Genomic DNA, 16,096 nt, shown 5'->3' with positions numbered 1-16,096 from the left:
GGGGTGGGTATGTTCCCTGCTTTCTAAAATGCATGTGCAGGAATCTGGATCACACATACATTCTTGCCCCAATGGGGAGAGCATCAAAACCTCCCTCCTCAGCAGGGGTTAGAAGATGCCTTTTTTATTCCGACGGCTCTATTGAGGCATAACTTATACGCTGTCACATTCATCCATCTTCAGTGGACAGGTCAATGAACTTCAGCATATTTGCCGAGTTGGACAACCCTCGCTGCAGTCGAACTTTTGAACATTTCCAACATCTGAAAAAGGAGACCGGTGCCGTGACTCCTAATTCTCACCCTAGCCCCTATGCAACCATGAATCAATGTTCTGCCTCTACAGATCTCCCTTTTCTGGCCACTTGCTATAACCATACGATATAACCAAGCTGTTTTGCTGGCTCATTTTTACTCCTCCAGGCTCACACCTTACCTGTCTCCCTGCTATGACAGCAGCACAGAATTATTTTCAGTTCTCTGAGTTTTCACAGTTTATACCTCCCTGCCTCCAACACTACCAATACACATGCCCCTCTGCCTGAATGAACAACATCCATACATCCTTCAGGGTTCAAAGGAGACACTGCACTTTTCCGGAAGTCTCAGGTGCCTCCATGCCGTAATTTTTTGAAAAAATTTATTTATTTATTTGACAGAGAGATCACAAGTAGGCAGAGAGGCAGGCGGGTGTGTGTGTGTGTGTGTGTGTGTGTGGCGCGGAGCAGAGAAGCAGGCTCCCCACTGAGTGAAGAGCCCAGTGTGGGGCTCGATCCCAGGACCCTGGGATCACGACCTGGCAAAGGCAGAGGCTTAATGCACTGAGCCCCCCAGGTGCCCTCACGCCACAATTTCTCAGCTCCTGATTCCAGAGCTCATCATGCTACGTAACAGCTACCTGCTTCTCTGCCTTCCCCGCAAACCTGGAGAAAGGAGAATCTGTAACCTATCTGACCCATCGCTGTATCCTTAGGATCACGCATGGTACTTGGTGCTATAGATATTTATCAATGGGATGGATTAAAAAACGTCTCCAATTTGAACAAGTTCACACTTCTTGTTTGCTACATTCAGGGAAGCTAAACTAAGGCTGATATATCAGACATTATCTGAAGTCATCTGTCACCTGCGTATTACTAGTGGATATCTGGCGGGAGGGGTGTATGCAAATGTGTTATAGATCAAGAAATGCATAGCATTATATAGCATTTACTTTTCCTCCACTAATTTCTGGACAAAAGAGGGCTGAATGACTTGCATAGCAGGGTCCTACTTCATCTGGGGAATATTTCCACCTGGGGTAGGTCAGGGGGGCTCTTTCATTCCTAAATCTCTACTGAGTAAGGTTTGAACCTTTGTGCAGAAAGTATCTACTGAACTACAAACAACAACAAACATAAAAAGTACAATTAATTTTAAACCAACAGTATCTAACACAACCAAATAAGTAAACCCTAATTTTTAAAAAAGTCCTTCATTTCTATGATCTTCTCACTGCTTCTTGGACTACATAGAGTATAACTTTGCTTTTTTAGTCACAGGTCCAAGGATAGCACAGAAATATAATGTGACCCACAAGTGTAATTTAAAGTATTCTAGTAGTTGTATTTAAAAAGTACAAAGAAACAGGTGAAATTAATTTTCAAAAAATATATTCTCTAACCCAAGGTGTATGTGTGTGTGTGTGTGTGTGTGTGTGTGTGTGTATTACCCATATAATATCAAAGGTATTAGTACATGTAAACAATATAAAAATTATAAATGAGATGTTCTCTGTTCTTTCTCTGTTCTTTCTCTTTCTGCTAAGTCTTCAAAATTCAGTATATATTTAACACATTGCAATTTGGAATAGGCACATTTCAAGTCTCGCTTAGCCACATGTGGCTGCTGGGCACCATGCTGCACAGTGCAGCCATAGAATGTCCATCCCTGGTACTAAGTCTCATCCCAACAGAAAGCACCAGAGAAGGCTACTGGTTGATTCTCAGCTCTCAGTGTGCATGTAAATCACCTCGTGGATATTTAAGTGATGTTCCCATTCCTACATCCCACTTCTGGAGATTTTAATAGATCTGTGACAAATCCTGAAATCAATATTTTGAAACTGGTTTTCTCCCAGTTTGTTCAAATAAGAACTATCAGAAGAACTGGGTCCTTACATTTGTCTTATTGCTGGCATTCTGTACCAGTTTTGGCATCCATTTCTGTCTGGATAATCTATTGGGCTTTTCGAATTCCCATCTACTTGGGCTACCTTTTGGTGCTTGCCTGACTTCCTCAATGGATCTAACCTTTAGGCTCTGAGGATGACCTTCTAATTCTTACTTAATGCAGTTCTTACCACTCTTCTTGCCCTGATTCTTGGTATTGTTTCCGCCTGGTTCTGTGACTGCCCATCCTCCATTATTATTTGTGTTGTTTTTAATTTTTATAGCAATTTTCTTTTCTTTTGCTGTGGCCCTTTCCTTATTGAATAATCATTTATCTTAAGGCATCTGATCAATCACCAAAAGCTGAAAACAACCATTAACTATTAGAATTATAGAGCCTATCCCAGTGATTGCCAAGGACAGGATGTTAGACAGTGTTCCCGCAGATGAATTCCAAATGTGGTCCTCCCTTGCTTCAACAAGAAAATTTCACTATATAAGCAAACAGACACCCACGAGCTTACTGGCCATCGCTTCAAAATTCCACATCAGCTTCTTTTCTTTCTTCAAAAATGACAAACTGGGTTTACCTGGAAGGGCCTCTGCAGGAAAGTGGGTTTTGTTGGTCAGAACTTTCAGTATTAAAGGGAACTGAAATTCAAATGGTACATTTTCAAATCACGACTTTTCAAGAATGTCCAAGTTTAAAATCTCCCCTCTGCACTCCTCCCCCTCCACCCCCACCTCCAAAACTCTAGCCTGAGGGGTGAGAGGCCCAGTGACTCCAGAGATGAATATAGATGGACCTGAAGTCCAAGGGGGGCCATCAGCCTTCCCCCAGGGCATGCAGCGTGTTTCGTACCCCCTTTCTGGCCCCTTCACGCCACACAGGTGTCTTCAGTAATCTGAGTGCCAAAGCCATGACCTTTTGCTTGCCCCAGGCTCCTAGGTGGTCTGCTGTAATTGTAGCTGAATGGGCCTGACTGAGGTTGTCAGAGTGGGACTGGCTTCTCAGGGGATCAGGCTGGGCAATAAGTTTCTCCCTGGAGTAGTGGGGGATGTTATAAGCCATAGGGTGGCCATGCCCAAGACAGTAGGAAAGCCTGAAGGCTAAGTATTGACAAGACTGCAGGTAAACGTAGATGGGTAAAAAGGCCAAGAGAAGCATTTCAGGTGTTCCAGGGCTGGGTGAAGACGAAATCAGAGATAAAACCAGCAAAAGAGTTCCTAACGCATTTCCTCCAGCACTGGCTGCTTGGGTTGCTCACCCTCGTATGCCCCAAGGATTAAATTAACTCCAAGTGTACTGGGGGTGCCCAATAGTGTACTGCCCTGAAGAACAAGAAGTCACTCTTCGTGACTGTTCCGCCATGTCTGTTGTGATCATTCTACTGATCACGCTCTACAGTTGCGATTCCCCGAGATATAGTTGAGAAGACCATTGCCACAGTGAGGCTGGTTTTGGTCAGTTTAGATTCATGCCTATGAACGACCCATGGCATAAAATGGGAAACATTCACATGGCATCCAAAACTCCCAATTCTTTACAGCCTGTTGTAATACTACTAGCAAAAAGAAGCAGGGTGCGTGGATAAGAATGGCTTTTTGGTGGATTAAATTTAACTTCCAAAATATGCTGTGCATTTAAGTCTCTTTCTTTGGGATTTAATATTTAAATACTGGATACCATTATTAGACAAATGGGGTCTGCATTCCTCTGCCAGAATAAATAGAAATATGTTCTTTTCTATCTTGCCATAGTTTTATTATCAGGAATTAGGAGCAAACTGAAGAAGTAACCGCCACTGTTGGCTAATTATTGTGAGAAAGAGAGTTCCTCTTCAGGTGGTCTAAAACTGAGATAATTACATCAGGCTGCTATTTAGAATTATATATTCCAATATTTAGGTGTACGATACTTAATTATGCCAATTGCAGACAGCATAAGCAGCTACTTTGGGGTGCTTCTGCGAGTAAGTCATCTAACAAGGTCCACTAGGGCGCAGTTATAAGCAGAATCAGATGTTCCACAGAAGTAATATTGTATTTATTTTACACCAGAGACAAGTGGATTGTCACATCTACTCTTAACATTTTTCAGGCAATTTTTTTCTCTCGATTTGTGTATGTGTATGCGCACAGGATTCTGAGTTCTCAACTATGTGTCTAAGTTCTTGAGCATATCAAGCATTTTTTATCTGAGTGTCAATGTTGGTTGTACCCACAGTTATATCTGCAACTCACATGAAGGAGTAAACAGGGAGAAGTTCGGTGACAAGGCGGAGAATATGTGGTGTGTCGCTAAGTTTTCATAGGTGAATGTCGACTTAGTAGCCAACAATTCTGGAATCCAAAGCATTTGGCTCCTTCCTTTATCAGCAACCTAGAAATAGGCACTTAAGCCACTTACTGGAGAAGTCAAGTGTGAGTTCATTGCAATGGAATACTCACTGGGAACTTAAGCAACACATCTGATTTGGAGAGAGGCAGCCTAAGGCTTGCAACCACTACGCTCCCAGGCCAGAGCTCCCCCATATTGGATGAACATTAGAAATGCCTGGGGTGCTTTAAAAATACCGATGTCCACGCTCCACCCAGAATATTTGATTTAATCTATTCAAGGTTTCCCAGGGCCATGAGCCACCATTCTAGAACCTCACTTCTCCGAGTGTGGTTCATGGTCCAGCAGCAGGAGCATCCCTGGGCAGACCACGAGAAATGAAGTACCAGGGGCCCAGCTCCATCCATACCCACTGAACCAAAATATGCCTACTGGCAAGATTCCCAGGTGATTCTAATACATCGGAAAGTTTACAAACCACTTTTTTTTTTTTTTTAAATAGAAGGTTCTATAAGTTCTTTGTTTGTATTGTCAGATCATCAAAAAGCAGCGCACCCACAGAACTCTCTGATGAAATGCTCTCGATGAGCTCTAGTTTCATGGTTTGCCTGAGGATCAGTACAGCCCATTAGTGGTTATTACATAATTCTCATCAAGGACGGCTTCTTATTACATACCCAATACTCCTCATGTAGGATCCATGCAATAAAAGTCCTTTATCATTTCAATGACACCTGTCATTTTCTGTCACCAGATGAATTTAGTTACTTTTATGTAATTTTAAAGCCTAAAGTCTAATTCATGAAGGTCTCTAAAGATGATAAGGGATTTATATACGTTGGGTTGGCAGTACTATTTCATCAACTAAATCTCTGTGGAGGCCAGATTTACACAATGCTTCCAAGAATTATGTAAACTACTTCATTTCTTTGGTCATGAATAATGGTCCACAGGAATTTCGAGACTGCATCCTTGCAAAATCATCAAAACATATCCCCAGGTGACCATTAGTAGATGTATTTGGAATGGTGCTTCACTTCTATCTGTGCTTTTGCACCCACCTCCCTGCCACTCAACTGCAGGCCAGGGGTAAGAACTGGGAAGGGTCTAGAACAGTGGTTTTCCACGTGTGGTCCTGGGACCAGCAGACCACGTGGAGGACTTGTTAGAAATACAGGCTCTCAGGTCACCGCCAGGCCTACAGAATCAGAAAATCTAGGGATGGGGGCTTCATGATTCTGATGCACATGGACACAGATGTAAAGTGGGTGCAGAGAATTTTCTTTTCTAACAATTTCCCAGGTGAAGCGGATGGGGGAACTTACTTTAAAACCCCCCAATAAAGAGCAATGAGAAAGAAAATGACATAAACATTACTTTATGTAAAAGCAAGTTTAAGAGGCTTCACTTTTGACAATTTTAGTTCATTTAGTTAAAAAAAAAAAAAAGAAAAAGAAAAAGAATGTATTTTTCCTATTCCTGAAGTCATTGGCTCCTTTGAGGCTACTGTTTTCTAAGCTCAATGATGAAATTCTACCTTAGGTTTTTAAGGGTTACAATACTAGCAAGATTTCAGCAGAGAAGTCATCTCTTGACTTATCACTTAGCAAACCGAACGTAAGGAAAGGATGCGAAAGTGCGAGAATGGGAACGAGTTTGAGCGGAAATCATGGAAGCCAGTGGTCACCTGCCCCTTGGGTTACTTTCCCTGAAGGCTTTCTGTAATTCCAGTGAGTGGAGACAGACACACAGCCCAGATTCCCCCAAAGGCATCTTAAGGTTGGCTCTGCCAGATTTGGAGATCTGTTTCCAGGGCTCTGTCTCCACAACCAAATCTAGAACCTCTGCCCATACATCTGTTAGCTTTTGGCAAAACAGTGCTTCCTGTTTTCAAGACAATGTTTTAAAACAGCTCATAAAAGGTTTCTTGGACATAACTAGTACTTGCAAAGCAGTATTTTGCTGATTAAACTATAAATGAATCAGAAACACATGAAGTGAATTTCGCTTGGGCTTGTCAAAACACACATTAGACTTGATTCCATCCAGAATATTTGAAAGATGCTTTCAGGTGTTTGTTGAATCAAACCAACATGGCTTCACTTTTCCCAGTTCCCTTTCATGCTGCAGCAGTTTAAGAAGAGGACAAAGATTCGTCAGGGTTTGCCTTAGCCTTTGTCCCTGCTTTACCAGACCTCTCTACAAATGCAGACTCGATTCACCTAACAGTTACTTAGAGCTGAATGAGGACCCAGGAGTGTTAGCAGACGCATTGCCAACTCTCTCTTTTGACTTCAGGATAGTTCAAGAGGTTTCTTTTTAATTTATAAGGGAACGGTTTCATACTTGGGTTATTTCAAAGAATAGACAGTCCCTTGTAGGTGAACTCTTTTCTGCTTGCCTGCAGAGATGCAAGCTAACTGCTCTCACAACCACCGGCATTTCAACTCCGTGGGCAGAGGTGTTTTGATGAAATGCCACTGCTCTGGAGAGCCCCTTTTGTGTGGCCAGAAAGAACGCTCACCTTCTGGACATCTTGGAAGGGTTTTGCAGAAAGAAGCAGGGAGCCCAAGATTCTGATGGGAATTTTTTTTCCCCTACTATATATCGCTGGTATGTTTCTGAATATAATAAACAGCTCTGGCACTTTTTAGCTGAGATTCCCTCTGTATTTGAAAACTATTCCTTCCCCAGGCACAGTACTACTGGGAGTCCTGTGGAAATAACGCTTAATACCTAAGTGTTGGGGGAATATTTAATTTCTCAGTATCTCCAGGACATAGACAAATAAATCTCAGGGATATGGATTTGGGAAACCTAGAGACTTCATAGCTTTAAAAAAGCTCAAAGATAATTGATATCTGAGATGAAATGCAAAACAGGGACTGCGTCTTTTATGTCAGGTTATACACATTTAACACACAAATAGCATAATCATGTTTTCCTCTCTTAATGAACACATTTGCCAATAAACCATACACCTATTAAAGTGAAATGCAGAAGTGATTCGGGGAATAATTGTTGCTACGTAACATGTATTACATTCTTGGAAACCTTGAAATCTTCAAATGTTTTTATGAAACATGACAAACAAACACAATGTAAGATGTTCAAATCCTGCAACTCTTAAATAATTTTTTTTTGAGAGAGAGCTAGCGAGTGAGCACACACTTGAGGGTGGGGAGGGGGAGGAGAAAGAATCATTTTTTTTTTTTTTAAAGATTTTATGTATTTATTTGTCAGAAAGAAAGAGAGAGAGAGAGCACAAGCAGGGGGAGAAGCAGGCTTCCTGCTGAGCAAGGATTCCCAACTTGGGGGGCTCGATCCCAGGACCCCAGGATCATGACCCAAGCCGAAGGCAGGCACGTAACCGACTGAGCCACCCAAGTGTCCCACAGAGAGAGAATTAAGAGCAGGTTCCATGTCCCGCATAGACCCCGGTGTGGGACTCCTATCTCACAACCCTGAGATCATGACCTGAGCCCAAATCAAGAGTCAGACGCTTAACCAACTGAGCCACCCAGGCATCCCAGCTATTAAATAATTTTAGTTATCCTTTTGTACCATCAAGAAAGAAAAAAAGGAAGAAAAGAGAAGAAACCTAAATGCTAGGAGAGAAAACAACATTCCTGTGGGACAGAAGAATTTGAACAAAAACACGAAAACATGTGGTGAAAAGAGAAAACACTGGAAAAAATACAATTAAAAACAAGAAACTCGAGAACAGGACAGGGTATCACTTACATTAATGCCCCTCTTCTTCCAAGATCTCAAACCCCCAAATTCCCTCTGTTATTACAACCTGCGGGGTCACTCTGCCGGGGTTTGAGTTTCTTGTTTTGTGTATAAGCAAGGTGCCCATAATCCAGTTACTTTAATCTCTTTGAGCCTCACTCTCCTCATCTGTAAAATGGGCATCAGAGTCACTGTCTCGGGGCTGTTGTAAGGATGCAATGAGATCGCTCGGGTAGAGCCTCTCAGTAGCACCTGCGATATATGAGAACTCAGAAGATAACGACTGGCATTTCTGTCTTCAAAGCCCAGTCCTTAAGCACTGCTGAACCTGCCGCTTACCCTTCCTGCAACCCTCCGGCCAACAGTCCGCCACTTCCTTCTGACTTCAGAGTCCTTCTAGACCCCTACTCCTCTTTGCCTTCCATGTGCTATCAGTGGCTGTTGATGATACTGCCTAAGCCACTTGCAATTTACCTCCTCTTCTCCTTTCTTTATTTTTATCGCTATTCCTTGATCCAGACCCTTGTTATGTCATTACAAATATATGTCATTGCCTGTTAACATGCCATTCTGGTACCCTGCGTTTATGCCCGCTGTTTGGCTTCGGGCAAGGTCCTCATCTCTTCTAGCCTTAGCTTACTCCTCTGTGCAAAGGAGAGTGCTATAGGATTCTCAGCATCCAAGTAGCCCTCTTCAATGAAGTCATTGTGAATACTGAAGCAGTGAACACGGAACCGTTGCTCCTCAGGGAAATAGAGGCTAAGGTTTCACAATGTTTCCACCAACCGATCAATTTGTACTTCATCTTAAGTGTGTGTCTGTTTAAAGACATCTTATTTAGTATATATTATTGATTCATTAACCTTGAAGTTGGCCAACAGCACTCTAACTCATTCCCGAACAAAACTTACCTAACGTATTTTCTCCATAAGCACGCCACAGCCTTCTTGTGCTTAAGAGCGCAAGAGAACATTTCAGCACTACACTTGGGGACCATTTTAAATAGCAAAGTCACCAACAAAAAGAAAAAAAAAGTGGAAAAATGTTAGACTAAATTGACCGTGAAAACAACACATGTTGACAGTCTGAGAGCCAAAACAAGATGGCAGAGCACGGCCCTCTTTGATTTCAGTTGGAAATCTTTTGCTGTTCTGAACATGCCCATGAATGACTGTGAAAGTATCATGAGTATTGATCTTGGGGCTACAAATAAATTTCTGTGAATAAGCAAAACTGCAAATGCAGAACCCATGAATAAGGAAGATTGAGTCTATTTGTAACTACTTCCCAGGTCTGCTGGGTGGGTGGAAGCTATCATCTAAGGGAAATGTTCTATAATTACTAGGCACTCAGCAAGTGAGAGCTAGTTGTTGTTAGTTTTATTATCATTATTATTGAGTTATTGACCATTGCTTGGTTCTGCCTCTTGCAATAACATTGTAACTGATTTTCACACTCATCTTCTCTCTCCATTCACCCCATCCTATGCATACTTTTAAGCTCCCACCATATCCTTCTCTGCTTGATATTCAAATTCTTTCCAATATATGTACATCTGGTTTCTTTTCACCTGCTCCTCCCACAAACTGGCCTGCTCACCTGCCTCATGGATGGTTTTGCTTCCTGCTTACTCCTGCTCCTCCCACTCCGTGCTAAAATAGACCTAGTCATCCCTCAAGACCTTTGTTAAAAACATTCCTAAAGCCCTCTCTGGCTGGAATTAATATCTCCTGTTTTTCAACTTCAATTTCTTTTTGTTCTCATGAAGCTGTCATTTTCTGTATCTTCACAAAACTTTTATGTACATGATGTTTTCTCTAGATAAGGCAGATCTGATTCATCTTTTCTTCCCCTGAAAAACTGTTTGCACAACACTTTGTTCTTAGTTCAGTAGACAGTAAGTGCTTACTGATTAAATACAACAACAATAACAACAACAACAACAAAAGACCAAGGTAGTAATTTTTTTTTCTTGCTTTATATTAAAAAAACCCCACATTTTTATTTAGGAAGTTGTACATGTTTTTTCATGTTTATGGAAGTTGTACATGTTAAGTTTGTTCTAACCAGCTTAAGTTAGAGTTCCTAATTTATATTCCTAATTTATCTGAAAGCCAAAGGGAACTGGTATTCGTTTTTCTTGAAGTCTAATGGCGTGTTCCTGACTGGGCCTTCTTAAACCTTTTCAGGCTCCAGGTCCTTTTTCAGGCAAGTCACAAACCTTCAAGTCAGTGCTAAGTAATTCAGGCTCGGACATATTCTAAATTGCATCATAGTTTCAACAGCCTCTTTCTAATAACCCAGACAAGAGCACCTGACACTTGGAGAGAACATTGCATTCGAACAGCTTGAAGGTTGGGCAAACTAATTTGGTGCATAACACATTCCTTCCCCTGCCTTTGAAATGGATCCTGGTAGAGGGGAGAATTGTGCACCAAGAATGGAGTGTGTTTTTTGTGCTCAGACAGCATGGGGAGCTGGCTCAGAAAGTATGATCATGATGCTCGGGGAACCAATTCTTTCCCCTTGGGCATGGAGGCATACCTTATTTTTAAAAAAGATTTTATTTATTTATGTGACACAAAGGGAGAGCACAAGCAGGCAGAGCAGCAGGCAGAGGGAGAGGGAGAAGGAGGCTCCCCACTGAGCAGAGAGCCAGACATGGGGGGCTCGATCCCAGAACACTGGGATCATGACCTGAACTGAAGGCAGACACCTAATTGGCTCAGCCACCCACGTCCCACTGAGGTATACCTTGTTTTTAATGCAAAAGGACATGACAGAGTGTTTTACAAGTTACTAAATATGTGCTTCTTTGTTCCTTCTAATAGAATTTTTTGCCACCACCAGTTTTTTTTTTTTTTAAGATTATTTATTTATTTATTTATTTGACAGAGAGAGATCACAAGTAGGCAGAGAGGCAGGCGGGGGGGGGGGGGAGAAGGCTCCCCCCAGAGCAGAGAGCCCGATGCGGGACTCGATCCCAGGATGCTGGGATCATGTCCCCAGCCGAATGGCAGAGACTTTAACCCACTGAGCCACCCAGGAGCCCCTCCGCCAGTTGTTTTAAAAAGAAAATCAAGGTAAGCCTTGCTTGCACGATCTCCTCATGTCTCCTGTTTGGATCTGACTGGGATGTGCCCTACCTTAGTGTGCAGACGGTCTCCTAACGGTGTGGCTGTGCGCAGTAAGAGGCCACAGGAAGGCAGGGAGCATGTTCACTCATGTACAAACACCTGCGAATCACCCGCTTCCCCTTTCGAGCCTTTTCATGCCTGTGAAGGGAGAAGAGGCATCCGTTCCCCGGTGCCTCTCAAATTTGTGAGGACACCTCAGCCATGCGCTGGACCCCATATCAATTTCTCTAAAATCAAAGGCCTGATATTCAGAAAGAAAATGATGTACAAATATCACTCACATCACACCTTCCTCTCTACTCACGAATTCTGTTTCGGGAATGAATAAATGTGCGTGTGTGCATGCATATACGCGTGCAAGTGTGTGTATTTCTGGCAACCATGTCCCTGAACATCACTGTTCACACTGCTGTGAACCGACTGAAGAAATGGGGAAAAGTGTGGGTGATCGCACTGAACATGGCAGGACCCTGGATGGAAGGATCAATCCTCGACTTCCTTGAAGAGACAGAATATTCAAAGGAAGTGAGAAATGAGCCAGTGAAATACCACAATCCTTTGGACCTCAGAGGAGCATCTGATTCCAAACCATGTGAAAGCCATCCTCCAAGAACAGCTGTCACCACAGAGACACAACTGTGACAGGGACCAGTCTGCTAGTTCTTTGACAGAACACATGGAAGGAAGTCAGAAATGGGTCTACCAGACCACTTTCCGTGATGTCTCTCCATGGCAATCTGGAGACTTCGTTGTTCCTTTATGGAGATAGCATTTTCCTTTAGGGACCTGATAAATTTCTAAAACAAGAGCATACCTTTTAATGAGCTTTCTTAATTGGCAGATGTTATGGGCTGAATTGTGTCCCCCCCACCAATCCATATGGTGAAGCTCTAACCCCCTCAGTACCTCAGAATGGGACTATATTTGGAGATAGAGCCTATGGGGAGGTGAACAAGGTAAATGAGGTCATATATGTGGACCCCAAATCTCACTGGACTGGTGTCCTTATCAGACGAGGAAGAGACCCCAGGGATGTGTGTACACAGAGGTTGAACACACTCACATGTGAGGACACAGAGAGAAGGCGGCCATCGTCAAGCCAAGGAGAAACCAACTCTGCCAACACCATGACCTTGGACTTCTAGCCTCCCGAGCAATCAGAAAATAAGTTTCTGCTGTTTAGGCCACTTAGTCTGAGGTATTGTGTTATGACTGCTCTAGCAAACTAATATATAGTAGTTATTGGATATTCATTAGCTATAGATTATCCAAAGTGATTTTCTTCTGTATTACTAAGAAGAAAATCCTGTGTTTTTTTTTTTTTAAAGATTTATTTATTATTTTAGGGAGACTCTGAGAGAGCACATGCATGCAGGAAAGGGGCAGAGGGGGAGAGAGAATCTTAAGCAGACTGCACACCTAATTCACAGCCCACCCGACGTGGGGCTCGATCTCACAACAACCATGACCTGAGCTGAAATCAGGAGTCGGATGCTTAACTGATTGAGCTACCCAGGTACCCTGAAAATCCTGTTTTTTAGTAATACATATAATCTTCCCTTTTTTGGTCAATTTTCTTTAATCTTAAATAGTTATTAAAACCTACTGACAGGGGCACTGGGTGGCTCAGTCATTAAGTGTCTGCCTTCGGCTCAGGTCATGATCCCAAGGTCCTGGGATCGAGGCCCACATCAGGTTCCCTGCTCTGCGGGAAGCCTGCTTCTCTCTCTCTCACTCCCCCTGCTTGTGTTCCTTCTCTCACTGTGTCTCTCTCTATTAAATAATAAATAAAATCTTAAAAAAAAAAAAAAAAAAAACACCTACTGACAGGCCCAACTAAAGTTCAAGGTTTCAACAGTGTTGAAGGAATATTCTAAGGTTCCGGTCAATCTCCCCAATTCTGACACAGTCTCTCATTTGTGTCTCTCAGTAACCCTTGGAGGAGGGTAGGGACTACTGTTCCCATTTTATCAGTGAGGAGTGACTGACTCCTGCTACAGGGCTGACTCAGAGAGCTACAGGGCTCTCCGTGGTTTCTCCCACATTCTGCTCCTTTATCTTTTTCCTTCGCATTATCATATTTCCAACTTTGGAGCGTTTTTACATTTCAAAATTAGCTTCTTTATTTTTGAATCTTGTGACGTATATGTAATTCTACTGGATTTTTGCTTCTGTTTCTCTTCATTTTAGGCTTTTGTTGTGGAGCATTTCTTTTCTTTTTAAGATTTTATTTATTTATTTGACAGAGAGAGAGAGAGAGAGCACAAGCAGGCAGAGCAGCAGAGGGAGAGGGAGAAGCAGGCTGCCCACTGAGCAGGGAGCCCGATGTGGGGCTCCATCCCAGGACTCTGGGATCATGACCTGAGCCCAAGCAAACAATCGCTCAACCAACTGAGCCACCCAGGCACCCCTGTTGTGGTGCATTTCTTAAAAGAAGACACTCTATACCATTCTTCACTGTGCCCTTGTGTGTGTGTGTTGGGAGGGGGCAATTTTTATTCAGTTCATTTTCTTGAAAAGTCCAGGCTCTTCCTAGATCACCTTTTATGAAATCCCTCTCTTAGCACGCTCCTATAGCTATGGGTGCTGAATTCTACAGGATGCAGAATACCCATGGATTGCAAAACTCAAGGCCTTTTGACATCTTTCTTCTTTAGATTAATTATATGGCTGGTTTTGGACTTTATAGCGTATGCTCAGAAGTTTGTGTGATGGGAGGCATTAAATCCCTATGTTAGGAGACTGCGAGAGTAATACAGAGGTGAGCCTGGAAGGGGCTACACGAGGGTAGTAGATTTCCTGCTGTCCCCACTGGGACAGTCACCCATCTGCATGAGCTGATCCCATGGGCAGACCACCTGTAGGGTGTCTGAGCCCAGCAATTTAGGAAAAAACCAAGCAGCGCCACAACTACAAGCATGCTGAAGCGGGGAAAACCAAGTCTGCTGCACGAAACGCCAAGGACCGGAAGGTATTTGAGACTCTCTAGAGACAAGGTTTTCTTTGCCCTTTTTGCCTCCACACCGGCGTGGTCCCCCGTGAGATCAAGAGCCCTGTGACTAGCCAGAAGGGCACAGCGAGTCTGGAGACTGGTATTCCTGCCCCCCATGCAGCCACTGATGTCCCACGTGGCTTACACCAGTGCAATATTCTTCTGTGGGAAGCATGCGGCAATGATGCGTCGTCACCCAGAGGAATATACATGCTAATAACTTCATTCCAGAACATTCTGAGGATCCCGGATGCTGTTCTAAAGTCGCAAAACATTACTCCTTACTCTCTGGGATAGTAAAAGGAAAAAAAAATGGACCCATTTTCAACTATTTTGTGGTCATTAAATAGCACAAATCATCATAATAATAGCAGCTACTGTTTATTAGATGCTATTTATGCCAGAATTGTATTAGGAGCTGTTCTACTAATACATAATTTTATTTACTTCCCAGACAACCGACGAGGTAAGTACCTTTACGATTCAATTTTACAGATGAAAAACCAGGCTGAGAAAGGTCAAGAAGCTTACCCAACGTCACTGATTAAATAGGTGGGAAAACAGGAACGCAAACCCAAGTCAGCCTGAACGCAAAAGAGTTAAGCTTTGGAACAAAGTATCCACATTTCCCCAAGGACTGGATTTTCACAAAAGCCTTCCTATCTCCCATCTTCTGACCGGCTGTCCCGTGAACTATTGAACCGTCCCAGAAATGGACCTCCAAACGTGGTACCTTGTATCCCAACTGCATTTCCCAGACTGTGCCTCATCCTGAAAGTAACATAAAAATCCTTTGTGAAGCCACGAGTCCCGTTTCTTGGGGGTAGAAAATGTAGGCACCACAATTTCCGCAGGTTGCGAAACTTTAGTGAGTTGGAGTGTAAGGCAATGCACTCGAAGGTAAAACGAGACGGAGCATCCCATTGTTTTCGGTGGTCTGAAAGGCCCTGACAGATCTTACGGTGACTGGAGGTCGTCCTTATCAATCTCAGTCCTCATTATCTTATTGAAGTGCAGAAATGCAGGTTTTCCATCCACCTCAACGGCTGGATATCTGGATAAAAGGAACTCACTGGGCTGACATTCATTATGGAAGCTGTGCTTTCTCGGGGGACTGGCGTGACCTGCGGAGGGGGGATCCGTGAGCTGCCTCTTCTATTAGGAATATTTATAATACTGTGCTCTCTATATTCCAAGCGTGGGCTTTAATTAGAAACCTCATGATGTTATGCCTTTTGGCTCTGTTGTCATCGTTCGGTTGTGTCTGTTGAACACCAGAAGAGATGGCAGTGAGAGGGCCACAGGAGAGAGAGGTCTCTAGAAAGTTCATGATCAACAATATCTTTTCTGTTTCTAAAGGGGGTCTGTGGTCTCCAGGATTTAAGAACCCCTGAGTCAGGTTCATATTTACTGTGAAATCCACACATCCTTTCACAGTGATCCCTGTACCACTCAAAGGAATTGTTTCTATTCGGGCACATTGGCTCGCACAATTTGCCAAAAACTGGGAGTAAGGTGGGGAAGGGGTGAGAGGCAGCGGGAAACCTGAATATCCCTTCTTAGACCTCTTTCACAGCACGTTTTCCCTTTGGTTCTAACATCACCATATTTTGTTTAGAGCACCTCAGTGTGGCCAAAAAAGAATAGCAATTAGAAAGGGACTCGGAAACTAACGCTTTGCCTATTTTCCGAGGTTTCTAGGAGTCAGGGAGAAAAAGAATCCGTTGTAGTTTTCTTATTCG

General features: G+C 43.0%; 1 protein-coding gene across 4 annotated transcripts in view; it reads right to left on the bottom strand.

The window, feature by feature from the left end:
* PHACTR1 (phosphatase and actin regulator 1) overlaps positions 1 to 16,096 on the bottom strand; it is a 550,922-nt gene that overhangs the window by 285,917 nt on the left and 248,909 nt on the right. The gene's annotated exons all lie outside the window — the stretch shown is intronic.

Source organism: Mustela lutreola, chromosome 6 (assembly GCF_030435805.1).
Source record: "Mustela lutreola isolate mMusLut2 chromosome 6, mMusLut2.pri, whole genome shotgun sequence".
Lineage (NCBI taxonomy): Eukaryota > Metazoa > Chordata > Mammalia > Carnivora > Mustelidae > Mustela > Mustela lutreola.
The sequence above is the reverse complement of the archived record's forward strand: the minus strand, read 5'-3'. Positions and strand labels throughout refer to the sequence as shown.